The sequence below is a fragment of the Bufo gargarizans genome, chromosome 11 (genome assembly GCF_014858855.1).
Source record: "Bufo gargarizans isolate SCDJY-AF-19 chromosome 11, ASM1485885v1, whole genome shotgun sequence".
Taxonomy (NCBI): Eukaryota; Metazoa; Chordata; class Amphibia; order Anura; family Bufonidae; genus Bufo; species Bufo gargarizans.
The window spans coordinates 1,518,993-1,534,736 of NC_058090.1; the positions used below are offsets into that span (position 1 = coordinate 1,518,993).

Below are 15,744 nucleotides of genomic sequence, written 5' to 3' on the forward strand. Positions count from 1 at the left end.
AGCATTGGCTAGCAGACCACACAATGTTACTGTCAATGGCACTAACGATGATGTCATTGTCACTTCTGGGGGATAGGGGCATTGCAGAAACCTATGAAGTCCCAAGTTGGTTCACCAGCAGATATGGGCCTGTGGCTGGCAGAAGGGCTCTGGATATCTCTTAGGCCTCATGCACACAAGCATATTTTTGTTTCCGTTTCCGTTTTTTTTTTAAGATAGAATGCGGACTCATTCATTTCAATGGGTCCGCAAAAAATGTGGACAGCACACCATGTGCTATCTGCATGTCTGTTCTGTAGCCCCGCAAAAAAGATAGATTGTGTCCGTTTGCAGACAAGCACAGGCATTGTCCACAAAAAAAAGTATGCAATATGGATACAAAACGGACGTCATCTGTATTTTTTGTGGATCCGTGTTTTGCGGTCGTGTGAATGTAGCCTTAAGGTGGGTTTAGATGCTCCAATGTAGAGCCAATTGTCGGAAAGGAAGCGTTTCTCCCCTTAAGTCGGCTGCTCGTTCAGTGAAGGACACCATGCATTTACATGCAGCGATCTCCTTCACAGTATAAGGATGAGCAGTCACAATAGCGATCCCTCGTCCTCATACAGAATCATAGTTTCTGAGCAGCGGATCGCTGTTTAGACAGCACGATCTGCTGCCCAGAAGCCATGATCTGTGGTGATTGCACGAACGACAGGATCACCCTATGGTGGCACATTTAGACAGGCAGATTGTTGGGAACGAGCGTTCGCCGCAATGTTGGTTGCCGTTAATCTGCCCGATGTAAATCAGTGTAAATCCGCTTTTAGGGTCCATTCACACGTCCGTTGTTTCTTTCCTGATCTGTTCCGTTTTTTGCGGAACAGATCTGGACCAGATCTGGACCCATTCATTTTCAATGGGTCCTGAAAAAAAATCAGACATTGTGCTGTCCAATTTTTTTCAGGACCCATTGAAAATGAATGGGTCCAGATCTGGTCCAGATCTGTTCCACAAAAAACGGAACAGATCAGGAAAGAAACAACGGACGTGTGAATGGACCCTAAGGGTACGGCCACAGGCAGCAGACATAGCTGAAAACTGCACCACAAAGAGCATCCGAAATGGGATGGTTTTGTTGCGGCATCACCGCTAGGGTTAGCGCTACTCTTAGGGCTCAATTCCCTTTCCACATAAAGGGGACACTTCTCTTTTTTTATACTGTAGATTTTTATTAGCACATAGCATGCAAATTTTTAATAATACAGAAAGGAAGAAAAGGGAAAAACATAAAATGGTACGACATAGCTCATACGGTCATTTGGCAGACCATCAAAATGGGAACATACACAATGAACATCGCGTGTAGTAGTACAGGTCCCATAATTATATCCAAAGATGTAGCACGTAGAGTTGAGCGGACACCTGGAAGTTCGGGTTCGACGGGTTCGGCAGAACTTCGCAAAAAAGTTCGAGTTCGGGACCTGAACTTGACCCGAACTTGACTCCGAACCCGAACCCCATTGAAGTCAATGGGGACCCAAACTTTGGAGTACTAAAATGGCTCTAAAAAAGTAATGGAAAGGGCTAGAGGGTTGCAAAAGGCAGCAAAATGTGGTTAAGAGCATGGCAAGTGCTCTGCAAACAAGTTGTAAATAGGGAAATGAATTAAAATAACAAAATACATAAAAATAAAAAATAATAATCTTGATCTAGGAGGAGTAGGTCCATATGGAGTAGGAGTTTGAGAAGGCGGTGGAAGCGGCGGTGGAGGAGGAGGTAGCCAACACTGGTTTTGTTTTTTATTTTATTATAATATTTCTTTTGTTTAAGTTTGGGTAGACCCCAAAACATTGGGAAATATAAAAAATAAAACAAAGAGAAAGTGCGCTGGAGTACAACAATGGCTGGGTGAGGCCGGTATACATGTCTATTCTGCACAAGGTACAGACAAGTCCTGTGGGATCCCTGCCTGGTTCATTTTAATGAACGTGAGCTTGTCCACATTGGCTGTGGACAGGCGGCTGCGCTTGTCTGTGTTGTGGAAATTTTATTATGCGGACATTTTATCTTAGGATGTGTGTGTTTTTATAGATTGTCATCTGTCTCCCTGTGTCCGATTTAACCAAAGAACGCTCTAGCAGAGGGTACTTGGGTTGAATCGGGACCAATGGTAAAACCGTCAGTATTAAAACCTTCTCACGGGCTTGGAGACGTGTTCTTAGTGTGTAGGGGGGCATTTGCCGGTTTGTGAGCACTATGTGCAATGCACTGGGCTTCTTCCCTTTAAATGTCTATACACATTAGAGAAGTGAAGTCTGCATAACGAGAGATACATATTATACCTCTGCTGCGGCTTCGCTATCCCTTTCTGGATACATATCTGCTTTTAAGACATGCATATCTGCCTTGTCGGTATACTCGTACCGTGTACTGAAAATAGCCGTAGCAATGTCTCACAGATGGTCTCAAACCTATAAGAACCAGTAGAATGATCTTCACTAGATACTGGTCGCTTTGAGCAGTATTGAATGGGATCCATGCTGACAGTGGTGGGGGGTGGGTGGCCACCTGGCTGATCAGACAATGGACATGACTCATCCTTCCTTATACAGGGATGGGGTGTGTGCATTGCACTGTCCAGCCACGTTAATGCCCTCCCCTGTCCTGACAATTCTCACTTCCTGTATGTCATCACTTCCTGCATCCTTGTTATGGGCCAGCCCCTGTTACACCTTTTGTGAGTAAATAAAAGAAACAGACTGGGCAGGGAGGAGGAGGAGTGGCTCAGAAGAATTCAACATAGTAACACCTGTGTCCGACTCTGACTGCGGTTGAGAGATTTTTACCTTTCCTTACACAAAGTTTGATGACAGCGGATTACAACTATTAATATTTCTACATCTGTGATAACCCCCTAAACAAACATTCAGACAATACATTGGCTGCAGGGCAGTCAAGCACCTCCAAGGCGTAAAGGGCAAGCTTAGGCCATGTGCCCAATATGGAGACCCAGAAGTTGAAGGGGGCAGACCCATCAGTCAGTACGTGTAGGCGTGTGCACACATACTGCTCCACTATGTCGCACGTCACCGCGAGATCCAATTGGATATTTTCTCTATCAACCTTCGATGTTCTTTTATGCGCCTACCATGCTGATCACGGGTAATAGGGAATCAGGGTTCAATGCCAGAGAGGGAGTCTGAGAAAGGGATACCAAATCCAAGGGAAGTCAATGGCTGAAATCTGATTGGGTGGAGATGTGGGACAAGTTATTGAAGCAGAAGCATCCAAGGATGGCAGCAGGCGCGCGGCAATTACCCACTCCCGACTCGGGGAGGTATGACGATAAATAACAATACAGGACTCCTAAGATGCCCTGTTATTGGAATGAGTAATACAATTAATGTCACTGGGGTATTTTGGATTAGGAAACGTTATACAGGAGAGGCCCTGATGCCGCTTCGTTGACTCTAGATAACTTCTGCCTGATCGCACGTTCGTGTGATGTCCACCATCCATTTGGATATCTTCCCTGTCAACTTTCAATGTTCTTTTATACGACTACCATGGTGATCACAGGTAACGGGGAACCAGGGTTCCATGCCGGAGAGGGAGCCTGAGAAATGGATACCACATCTAAGGGAGGTCAATGGCTGAAATCTGATTGGGTGGAGAGGGTGGGTCAAGTTATTAAATTAAATTCAGCACATGCGCCAGGCAAGGGATGTGCGTCAAACCAGCTAGGCCCAGGGCTGCTACGAGATTTCGCCCGTTATCGCACACCACCAGGCCAGGCTTGAGGCTCACTGGCACCGACCACTCATCGGTCTGTTGTTCCATGCCCGTCCACAGCTCCTGCGCGGTGTGGGGTTTGTCCCCCAAACATATAAGTTTCAAAACTGCCTGCTGTCGTTTACCCCTGGCTGTGCTGAAATTGGTGGTAAGGGTGTTACGCTGACCGGATGAGGAGGCGGTAGAGGATGAGGAAGCGGAGTGGGAGGAGGAAGCAACAGGAGGCAAAGAGAAACGTCCCTGACCGTGCTTACTGGGCTTCCTACTGGGTCCACATCCAGGGAGGCGGTGGAGAGGCTGGAGGCTGGCAGGTCTCTGTGGCCACGTTAGCCCGGTGCTGGGGGCTGCTGTGCAGCTGGAGTGCCTGGTGTCTCACGGTCCCGTCCATCCCTGCAGCGCTGAGGGAGCGATTCAGCAGGGGCAGCCAGGTTGGGCTGTGCGCTCTGTTCTGAGCACAGGACGAAGTCCCAGTGCGTGTCTCGGTGCGAGGGGTCCAGAGGAAGTATGACCCCTTGTGGGGGCTTCTTGGCAGCTTCTTGCCATGTGGGAGTCTGTGCTGAGGACTCAAGGCCCCTAATATTGCGGCTTGGTGGCGGAGCTCAGCGCTCACGCGTCCTGCTCCATTTTCACCTATGCTCGTAATACTTTATATGTCATGGTGGAAGGAAACACACATATACTCTGCCTGCAATCCCTTCTTACACAACGTAGAGGTGTATGGTCTCCACGTCGATGACCTGCTTATTATTAGGGAGGGTGATGTGGCGACCATACCACTCTTTGTTGTGAACAATAATACTTGCAACTTACAGTTCACTTGCACCTTTGACAAAAAAACACCTTTGACCCACTGCTAAAAATACTACTCTGCAGACGACCAGCAATCATCAACCATCTGCAGTATCCTGATAGGGGAATTCACAAGAGCCTTACGTGCATGTTCAGACTCTAAGGAGTTCAAACAGGAATGCAACAATATAAGTAATAGACTACACCAATGTGGTTACAGTTCCAAATTGATTAATAGAGCTGTAGAAAAAGTTACCACAAAAAATAAAGATTGCAACTTGTCAATAAAATAATAAAAAACACCAAATAGTAAAAAAAAAAAAAAAAAAAAAAAGCTCACTACTTTTTCAACCAAATTTTATTTAGAATATAAGCAGATAGTATAATTGAAGATTTTCCTTGCTATTGTAACGGAAAATATAGATTTTATTGAAGGCAGGAGGTGAACATTGTGCTTAACTTTCTTTTACTACTCCTATAGCAGCAAGAATCATTACAACAGGTGTATTAAAAAAACTTTTTTCAAATAGATAATCAATAATGTAAATTACGAATGTAGGTGACCAATCAGAGTGCATATAAGGTGATGCGAGTATAGAGCCTGGCCTCTTTCTTGATGACGACCAGAGAAGCAGTGGAACCGTCTTAGAGTAATCGGAATATGGTAGCGATGAAATAAACGTCGAACTGGGTGATAAAAGACTATCATAACAGGAACTTCTGTGGATGGATGAAATGATGAGGTATCCAAAGTATTCTAGTATGCTGTGGAAATAAATATATATATTTAGGGTTGGGTTAATAGGGAGGGACAATGTTCGCCTCCTGTCTTCAATAAAATCTATATTTTCCGTTACAATAGCTAGGAAAATCTTCAATTTTATTGCAACAGGAGGCTCTCATTGTGCAAGTTTAAAGCTAAATAGTATGGAAAAACAACATGGTAATAATAAAGATTTACAAAATGGACATAGAGATATGAGAGTCAGGTTTGAAATAAAACATTTTGAAAGTGGACTCTGAAGACCAGTCTGCAGCATTTAGAATATCAGAGAGGGAGCCTCCTTTTTGGAAGGCTTTGGTGGATGTAGCTCCTTGGACTGAGTGGGCACCAGAGATGGATGTGTTAACAGGGCCGTCTTTAATATTGATTGGACCCTGGGCAAAAATTTACTTGGGCCCCTGGATCCCGCCTTCCCACACCTTAGCATGCAATCATGGCCTCCACCACAACACACACACAAAAAATCCACACATCTGGTAGAGTACAATGAATGACTGTAAATACTTCCAGTTCTGAAGACTCCAGCGGCTCAGGATCAGTGCTCTGGGCAGCTGGGCTCAGGCTGGAAGTGGGCACCGCTCTGCAGGAAGGAGACTGGGGCTCGGCTCACCCTAGTGTTACAGTGCACCCCAGCACCCTACAGTATGCAGTATAGCACCCTGTAGTATACAGCAACCCACAGTATGCAGTATAGCACCCTATAGTATACAGCACCACACAGTATGCAGTATAGCATCCCACACTATACAGTACCCCACAGTATACAGTATACAGCCCCCCAAAATCTACAGCCCCCCACAGTATACAGTACAGCAGTATAGCACTCCACAATATACAGCACCCACAGTATACAGCCCCACACAGTATACAGTACAGCAGTATAGCACTCCACAATATACAGCACCCACAGTATACAGCCCCCCACAGTATTCAGTACAGCAGTATAGCACTCCACAATATACAGCACCCACAGAATAACAGCTCCCCACACTATACAGTACAGCAGTATAGCACTCCACAATATACAGCACCCACAGTATACAGCCCCCCACACTATACAGGCCCCCACACTATACAGCCCCCCATAGTATACAGGCCCCCACAGTATACAGGCCCCCACAGTATACATCCCAACAGTATACGCCCCCACAGTATACAGGCCCCCACAGTACACGTCCCCTACAGTATGCGCCCCCCACAGTATACAGGCCCCCACACTATACAGTACAGCAGTATAGCACTCCACAATATACAGCACCCACAGTATACAGTATGCAGCCCCCCACAGTATACGCCCCCTACAGTATACAGGCCCCCACAGTATACAGGCCCCCACACTATACAGTACAGCAGTATAGCACTCCACAATATACAGCACCCACAGTATACAGTATACAGGCCCCCACAGTATACACCCCCCCACAGTATACAGGCCCCCACAGTATACGCCCCCCACACTATACAGCCCCCCACACTATACAGTACAGCAGTATAGCACTCCACAATATACAGCACCCACAGTATACAGCCCCACACAGTATACAGTACAGCAGTATAGAACTCCACAATATACAGCACCCACAGTATACAGCCCCACACAGTATACAGTACAGCAGTATAGCACTCCACAATATACAGCACCCACAGAATAACAGCTCCCCACACTATACAGTACAGCAGTATAGCACTCCACAATATACAGCACCCACAGTATACAGCCCCCACACTATACAGGCCCCCACACTATACAGCCCCCCATAGTATACAGGCCCCCACAGTATACAGGCCCCCACAGTATACATCCCAACAGTATACGCCCCCACAGTATACAGGCCCCCACAGTATACGTCCCCTACAGTATGCGCCCCCCACAGTATACAGGCCCCCACACTATACAGTACAGCAGTATAGCACTCCACAATATACAGCACCCACAGTATACAGTATGCAGCCCCCCACAGTATACGCCCCCTACAGTATACAGGCCCCCACAGTATACGCCCCCGACAGTATACAGGCCCCCACACTATACAGTACAGCACTCCACAATATACAGCACCCACAGTATACAGTATACAGGCCCCCACAGTATACGCACCCCCCCACAGTATACAGGCCCCCACAGTATACGCCCCCCACACTATACAGTACAGCAGTATAGCACTCCACAATATACAGCACCCACAGTATACAGTATACAGCCCACCACAGTATACAGTACCCCACATTATACAGCACCACACTATACAGTAGTTTACAGTATATTAGCATAACAGCCCCTGTCACCTTTTTCTGATGTAATCTTCACAAAAAAAGCTCCACAGTTAAGGCAAACTTCTCCTGCAACACTCCTGGTAGAAAGGACCTTGATGACCTTATAGCCATGTGACCAGTAATATTGCTAGGTTACTGGTCACATGGTGATGATGTCATCTAAGGTCCTAGAGAATCACAGCTCTCACAGTACGATGCCTGGAGTGTTGGCAGGCATAGCATGGCAGCACCCCCTGTGTAGCTGACAGCCTGACACCCGGGGCAGTGGCTAGCAGGGCTCAAGAGGCAGCTGCCTTGGGGCCCCCCAGGAGCAACTGGGCCCAGGGCAGCTGCCCCTTTTGCTCCTTGTTAAAGACGGCCCTGTGTGTTAATCCCAGCCATTTGCATGGTAAGTTTAACCCATCTGGATAGTGAAGGGAAAGATACTGGGAGATGTGGTTTACAGAAGGAGATAAGAAGTTGAGAAGATTGAGGGATGCGTAGAGGTTGGGTCATAAGTTCATATGTCTGTAGACCGCGGACAACACATAGTTTATCATGAGAAGGGAAAGCTGGGTAGAAGACCGTGTGTAGGTTCATTTTGGTTCGTCTAACAATATGGAAGGTTACTCCATTAGGGGTAAAGGATCTGTGAGTGATGTCTAAGGCTCTGACGTCTGACACTCTCTTAATGGAGATGAGACATAGAAGAGCTGTAAGTTTTAAGGAAAGTAGTTTTAGGGGTAAAAGTTCATTGTCTTCCCAAGACGAGAAGAGGTTTAGGAGGAGAGTAACATCCCATGTGGAGTGGTATCTAGGTTCAGGAGGTTTCCTCAAACGTATGCCCTTCATAAGTCTGCAGATCATCGGATGTTTACCAACAGGGATGGAGTTAACAGGGGCATGTTCCGCTGATATTGCGGAACGGTAAAGGTTTATGGTTCTATAGGCTTTCCCAATTTCAAAGGATGCCGATAGAAAGTTTAAGATATGGGTGATAGATGCATAAACGGGATCCAAATCCCGTTGAGAGCACCAATGAAGCCAAATTTTCCAGGCTGATCTAAAAGCCTTTCTGGTACCTCGGGCCCATGCGTCAGATGTCAAGAGTAGATTGAAAAAGGCCTTGATCGAATTATGATTGCCTGAGATCAACCAAGCTACTAATGATAGGATTCCCGACAAGATCAGAGGGTGAAAATGTCCTGAAGGATCTCGGAGAAGATCCTGGGAAAGTGGTAGAATTCTCGGGATATCTATGGCCAGACTAAGTAGTGTGGGGAACCATGTTTGAGACGGCCACCAAGGAGTGATGATCACTAATGTTGATCTCTGGGAAATTGTTTCAAGGAGAAAGGAGGGAATTAAGGCGAAGGGGGAAAAGCGTAAAGGCGTTTCTGTGGCCAGATTAGGCGAAGAGCATCCAGAGCCAGAGCCTCTGATTCTGGACGCCAGCTGAAGAAGATGGCTGTGATGGACTGAGATCTGTTACAATGGGTAATTGGCTGTTTAATCGTGATGCGAATAGATCCATGTGGAGGGGGCCCCATAAGTTGTTGATTTGTCCGAAGATGAGAGGATCCTATTGCCAGTCGCTGGAATCCGAAAGGTATTGGGAATTCCAATCGGCAACCGAATTGATCAAACCCGGAAGGTATTCTGCTCTCAGGGTGATATCCCTGTCCAAGCAGAAATGCCAAAATTCCTTGGCAATATCCTTTAAAATTTTGGAAGTCATGCCCCCTAGACGGTTGATGTATTATACTGCTGCGATATTGTCCATACGGAGTAGGATGCAGTAGTATGATCTGTCTTTTGCAAAACTTTTCAGGGCAAAAGAACCTGCTAGAAGCTCCAAACAGTTGATGTGTAAGAGAGATTCTGTTTCTGACCATTTTCCTCCTGTGGAATAAGGGCCGCAACGAGCGCCCCAGCCTGATTGACTGGTGTCTGATTCTAGATCTGGTAAGGAATTGAATATAATTTTTCCATTCCAGATTTGGATGTGTTGGAGCCACCAAAGAAGTTATTTTTTGACTTCTGAAGAGAGGAGGACTTTGTTTGAATATTGTAGGCCTTCCCGTAATGTTGTGCCGTTGGAGGGCTCTGTAGTGTAATGGGGCGGGAAAGATGGCTTGTATGGAAGACAATAACAGACCCACAATCCACGCGATAGTGTGTAGTGATACCAGATGTTTGTTTAATACTGATCAGATTTCTTTCCGAATCAGGGAGAGTTTCCTGGTAGGAAGACTCAGGAGAGCTGAAACGGTGTTGATATTGAAACCTAGGAATTCTATTTCCTTGGATGGAAAAAGGATGGATTTTTTGGAGTTGATTAGAAAACCAAGATTGGACAGAAGGGATAAAGTCCATTGTAGGTAATGTCGGATTAGTTTAAGGGATTGTGCCATGATTAGGATGTCATCCAAATGTCGTCCAATGATTAGACATACACCTCGGGATCTTAGGGATGAAACTACTGGTTTCATTAGTTTAGTGAAGCACCAAGGGGCAGATGATAGGCCAAATGGAAGACAAGTAAATTGCCATTTTTGGTTGTTCCAGAAGAATTGTAGGTAAGGTTGATGGCAAGGGTGTATAGGTACAGTAAGGTAGGCGTCCTTGAGGTCTATCTTTATGAGCCAATCTTGGGGAAGTAACAGGTCTCTGAGAAGATGGATTCCCCCCATCTTGAAGTGATGGTAAGTGACAAAATCATTGAGGGTTCTTGAATTTATGACTGGTCTGTGACCTCCATCTTTCTTTTTTATTAGAAAGATGTTGCTGATAAAACCTGGAGATAGGGGGGGGGGGGACTTGGATTATGGCTCCTTTGAACAAGAGGTCTTTTATCTCTGATTCTATAAGGTTCTGGTCTAGAGTAGAGAAAAGTATTGGTTGAGGGTGTGAATTTGTGAAGGAAGGGATAGGAAATCTATCTAATAACCTAAGATAGTATTTATGACCCATGAGTCTGAAGTTAGTGAAGCCCAAGTTTTGAAAAAAAAAAAAAATCAGTCTTCCCCCTACATGTATGTGGGGATAGTTTAGGGTAGAAAGATTTACCTGACGATGGTGTAGATCTAGGGAAGCCTCGAAGGCCTCAAGCTCTCCATGGATGTCACCTGGTAGGGAAGAATGGTGTAGGTATGGTAGATGATATAGAGGTAGTAGGTCTGTGTGGTAGGAGGCCTGCTGAAATTGTCTGAAGTGTGAAGCTTGGCTGGGAAATCGGCCTCTGCCTTTCCCAGCCCTGCCAAAAAATGCTGGCTGACCTACTTTTTTCAGAGAAGTTTAGGCTTTGTCAAGAAAGGTAAATACTCCAACAAATTTTCCTATTTCTTAGATTAGGGTGTCTCCGAAGAGAAGACCCTCAGCATCTGGACCCGGATCTGAGTTAGCCAGGTGGGTGAGTTGTGGGTCTAATTTCATCTTCTTTCCGCGCTGAGAGCAGAGTTGATATTCCCAAAGAAACATGGCTCTTTGGGCCCAGCCGCAGAGGACTGATGTGTCTTTAGATTGATTTGTAGCAGCAGCCTCCTGTGCGGATAAGTCCAATATTTTTGTGAGATCCCCTAGCAGGTCTAGGAGTTTATCCTGGCATAGTTTGAATGATCTATCCAGGCCTCTTTTGGGATTTATTCCCGTTTTATTTAGGTATTTGGTGATAATAGGGTCTAGCTCATGAGTTTGGGATGCTTTCTGAGGTAGGGTAGGTCTCAGACATTCCGCTTTTAATTTGTTCCTGGAGGATCTGTCTAAGGATTTGTTGACCCATAGAGTTAAATATTTTGATATTTGAGGATGGAGAACCCACTCTCCAGATCTGGGATGTTTTATTTGGTCAGGGCGTAAAAAGGGGATACCCTGACTGTCTAGGACCAGGGAGTCCGAGGGTTGGATAACTGAGGTTAAATTTTCATTATCATCCGAGGAGTCTTCATTTGAATAAAATGGTAATTCGTCTTCCGATTTAGAGTCAGACTCAGTGGATGGAGATGAGGAAGATGTTTCTTTGTAAGAGATATTCTTAGCCTTCTTACTGGCTGTCATAGCCGTATATTGGTAGTCTCCTCTCGGGCGGAGGGTCTTTTGTGGGATTCTTCGCCACATTTATTCTTACCGCCTAAATTATGCAGGTTTTTATTTGAGTCTGAACCTGTCCCCTTGGTATGGGATTTAGAGGTATTGGGGAAAATAGGGTCATCACATAATTTTCTTTTCTTGACAGATTAGACTGATTTTTTTAAGCCCTTGGTTAGGTCTGTAACAGAATCTCCTGCTGAGAGGAAATTATCTGATGGGGTAGAAGGGTAAATCTGAGGAGTTCCCTGATTCACCATTAAAGAAAAGGACTTAGTAATGGAGTCCTGAATAGACACCATGGCTGATTGTATAGCCACAGATACTGATCTAGATACAGATTGATCCACCATTTGTTGGATGGAATCCGTAGTTACTACCTCATAGCTAACGGACATGGGTTGACTAGTCGGGGGGTTAGGATGTTCTTCTGAGGTATTCATATTGCTAAATATGTGTGTATGGGTAAGAGGGAGATAATATAAGAAAATTAAAATGGAATAGTTGAAATTAAGACAATAGTGTGTAAATATACATATATATATATATATATATATATATATATATCCTATATCAGTTGTTGATGGTATTAGGTAATTTATATATGTGTATGTATGCATAAGCAGAGTTTGATTATACTTACTTACAATGAAGAGAAATGATGTATATAAGTGTATGTAATAAAACTATAGGGAGATATGCTTATGCTCTGTGAGGTGAATCAGCTGAGTGCTGCGGAGGGACATGGCAGTGTGCGCGAATCACCTCACAGTTGAGGAGCGCTTGAAGTCTTGCGATATCCGAGACTATGACGCTCTGCTTAAGAAGATGCCGTCGGACGCAGGGTAAGAGACTGGGGAAAGGGAAAGGATAAAAGTAATAAAGAGAGACACTACTAAGGAATATCGGCAGCACAGAGAGGGGATAAAATAAAAAAAACAACAAATGACAAATAAGAAGATTCCCAATAATCTAAAAGATCTATACGTATCCTTTCTCTAGTTGGGAGCAGCAAGAAAGAGGCGGGGTCTATACTCGCACCACCTTAGGCTACTTTCACACTAGCATTCTGCTGTCCGCTCGTGAGCTCCGTTTGAAGGAGCTCACGAGCGGAGCAGAGCGCTTCCGTCCATCTCTGATGCAGTCTGAATGGATGCGGATCCGCTCAGACTGCATCAGTCTGGCGGCGTTCAGCCTCCGCTCCGCTCGCCTCCGCACGGCCAGGCGGACAGCTGAACGCTGCTTGCAGCGTTCAGCTGTCCGCCTGGCCGTGCGGAGGCGTGCGGATCCGTCCAGACTTACAATGTAAGTCAATGGGAACGGATCCGCTTGAAGATGACATCATATGGCTCAATCTTCAAGCGGATCCGTCCCCCATTGACTTTACATTGAAAGTCTGAACGGATCCGCTCAGGCTACTTGCGCACTTAGAAATTTTTCTAAGTTATTAATGCAGACGGATCCGTACTGAACGGAGCCTCCGTCTGCATTAATATGATCGGATCTGTTCAGAACGGATCCGATCAAACGCAAGTGTGAAAGTAGCCTTATATGTACTGAGATGCACTCTGACTGGTCACTTACATTCCTCATTTACATTATTGATTATCTTTTTGAAAAAAGTTTTCATACACCTGTTGTAATGATTCTTGCTGCTATGGGAGTAGTAAAAGAAAGTTAAGCACAATGAGAGCCTCCTGTAAAATAAAAAAATATCTACCTATTTTAGAACAAGATCCCATACTAAAAAGGATACTACAAAATGGATGTCGCTATGTTACCAAACGAGGTGTGCCACTAGCAATCACTTTAGCACCATCTAGTGCAATATGTTGGATGTACCATATGACCATTGAGAACAAGAATAGTGGAACATGTATTAGGTATCAAAAATTAAAAAATAATCAGAAGCTTCATACCATTTTGCACAGATATATTCAGGGAATATGGAATCCCTTAAGGTGAACTAGAAAGAGTTAGCAGACCCAAAGGGGGAGGTGACTGGATCAGAAGCCTACTCAAGCGAGAGGCTTTCTGGATCTTCACTCTCACCCAAAGGATTAATTCTTAAAAAAGTCATACTTTTATTAGTAGTGGACCTTTAAATTTTGCATATATGTCGCTCTTTTTCTGAAGTATCTACTTATATTGTCACTGAGTGTTCTTGTGATTGAATGGTAAGGTCTCCTCCCACACACCGTGATTGTTTGGTGGATACAAGGTGGCATTGCGATTTGGTCTTATACCATGAGTAGGAGAGCTATTCGCGCTCGGAATGCATAGGTTTGTACTATGTTTTTGATCATGACTTTTTCTATGGATTAAGAATTTTTGCATTTTCACAATTTTCAGTGCTGGACCTTTTTTTGCTCTTTTGGATTGTTCCTGCCTATGACTGTCAGGTTTCTTTCCTATGTGTAACAGGAGGGAAACCTGCCAGTCATGGTCAGGAGATGGGGGAGGGCAGGGCCATGAGTCTTATTGCCGCGCTGCAACATTCGCCCTGTCAGTACAGTAAAAGTACTGAATACTAGCCCAGAAGTGACAGCCCTCTGAAATCAGTGGGTCTGTCACTAATCTGTGCTGCCCTTACAGAGGTAACAGGTTCCCTTTAAGGGGAAACTGGCTAGCTATTATGGGGGTAAATATGGCTGTCTAGTATGATAACACTATAGCTGTTTATTATGGGGGCACGATATTTGTCTTTATTATTTGGGCATTCTGGTAGCCTATTATTGGGGCGCTATGTTAGTCTATTATTGGGGCACTGTAGTAGTTTATTATGGGACTCTTTCGCAGTCTTCTTAACATTGTTCTTGAGATAGGCAGAGGTCCCGTTGATCGAGCTATACCCCTTCCCCCCACTATCACCTGTTATCTCTGGGTGACTATTCAAATAAATGGATCAGATCAAATAATTCCAGATCCTTTGGACCAAAAACCGCAGTTTGTATTGACTGCCTGCTCCAGCTCATAGAAGAGGGAGCTCTAGAGGGCATGTGGACATAGGACTATCTTTACAAGTTAACCATTTTACTCACTGACTAGTGCTGCTATAAAATCAAGCTGTCCCCAATGGGGCTCACAATCTAAGGTCCCTATCAGTATGTCTTTGGAGTGTGGGAGGAACCCGGAGAACCTGGAGGAAACACATGGAAATTCCATGCAGATGTTGTTCTTGGTCACATTTAAAACCAGGATCCCAGCCCTGCAAGGCAGCCCTGCTAACCAGTAAGCAACCGTAATGCCCAGTGACACTAGTAGGGGCACTTATTTATTAGCTTATGTTATTATGGCCACTAGGTGTCACTGTGATCTGTCCCAGTATACCATCACTTTCAATTAACAGAGTGAGCAATCTGTCAGGTTTTCTTCAAAAACAGCAGCAGGTTTGCTTAATTTTTGCAGCTCATGTTTGCATTTGTTCATAATTATTTTACAGAGGGTCTATACATTATATATGTTCAATTAATTAAGGCCAAATGTTGGGGTTACAAATTGAGATCTCAGAGGCTGTAGCTGTAGGGATATGTGTTTTTTTCCACATATGAATGTATATGTAGCCCAGGCCCATTGTGATGCCATGGATCCCTCCCTATTGTACACATGTGTCAGCCCCTGACTTATTGGCTCAGTGACCAAAGTAGGACCTTCTCTAGCTTTGCACATGGCCTAGGAGCAGCTAGCCCTATTGAAGGGAATGAGCTATCAAATGGACAGCGCTGTGCTTGGTGATCAGGAAGAAGGCCATGGTACTACTGCGAGCACTGGTGACTTCTCAAACAGCAGATCGGCGGGGGCTCCGGGTGTCACACACCCACTGATCAGATACTGATGACCTATCCAGAGCATAGACTATCAGTAAAAAAAAAACTCTCAGAAAACCCTTTTAAGTGTGGTTAAAATAAATAACATATACATAATAGATGCATTACTGACATGCTCCATAGTAAATTGGCATGTTGAAGTCACATAACAATCCAGCATTACAACTCCTGGGCCCCAGGGCTACATCTGGATGTAGGTGCTACCTCCGCCCCCTATAGCTATACCCCTGG

General features: G+C 44.9%; 1 protein-coding gene across 3 annotated transcripts in view; it reads left to right on the forward strand.

Annotated features, from left to right (window-relative positions):
- The window catches only part of LOC122921949 (pseudouridine-metabolizing bifunctional protein C1861.05-like), an 84,289-nt gene that overhangs the window by 4,894 nt on the left and 63,651 nt on the right, over positions 1 to 15,744 (forward strand). The window contains exon 1 of one of the 3 annotated variants that reach the window (XM_044272292.1): positions 13,455 to 13,475. The exons of the other annotated variants lie outside the window; for them this stretch is intronic. The gene's annotated coding sequence lies outside the window, so the exon portion shown is untranslated. Of the gene's footprint in view, positions 1 to 13,454; positions 13,476 to 15,744 lie in introns of those variants that run through there. 3 annotated transcript variants of the gene reach the window in all.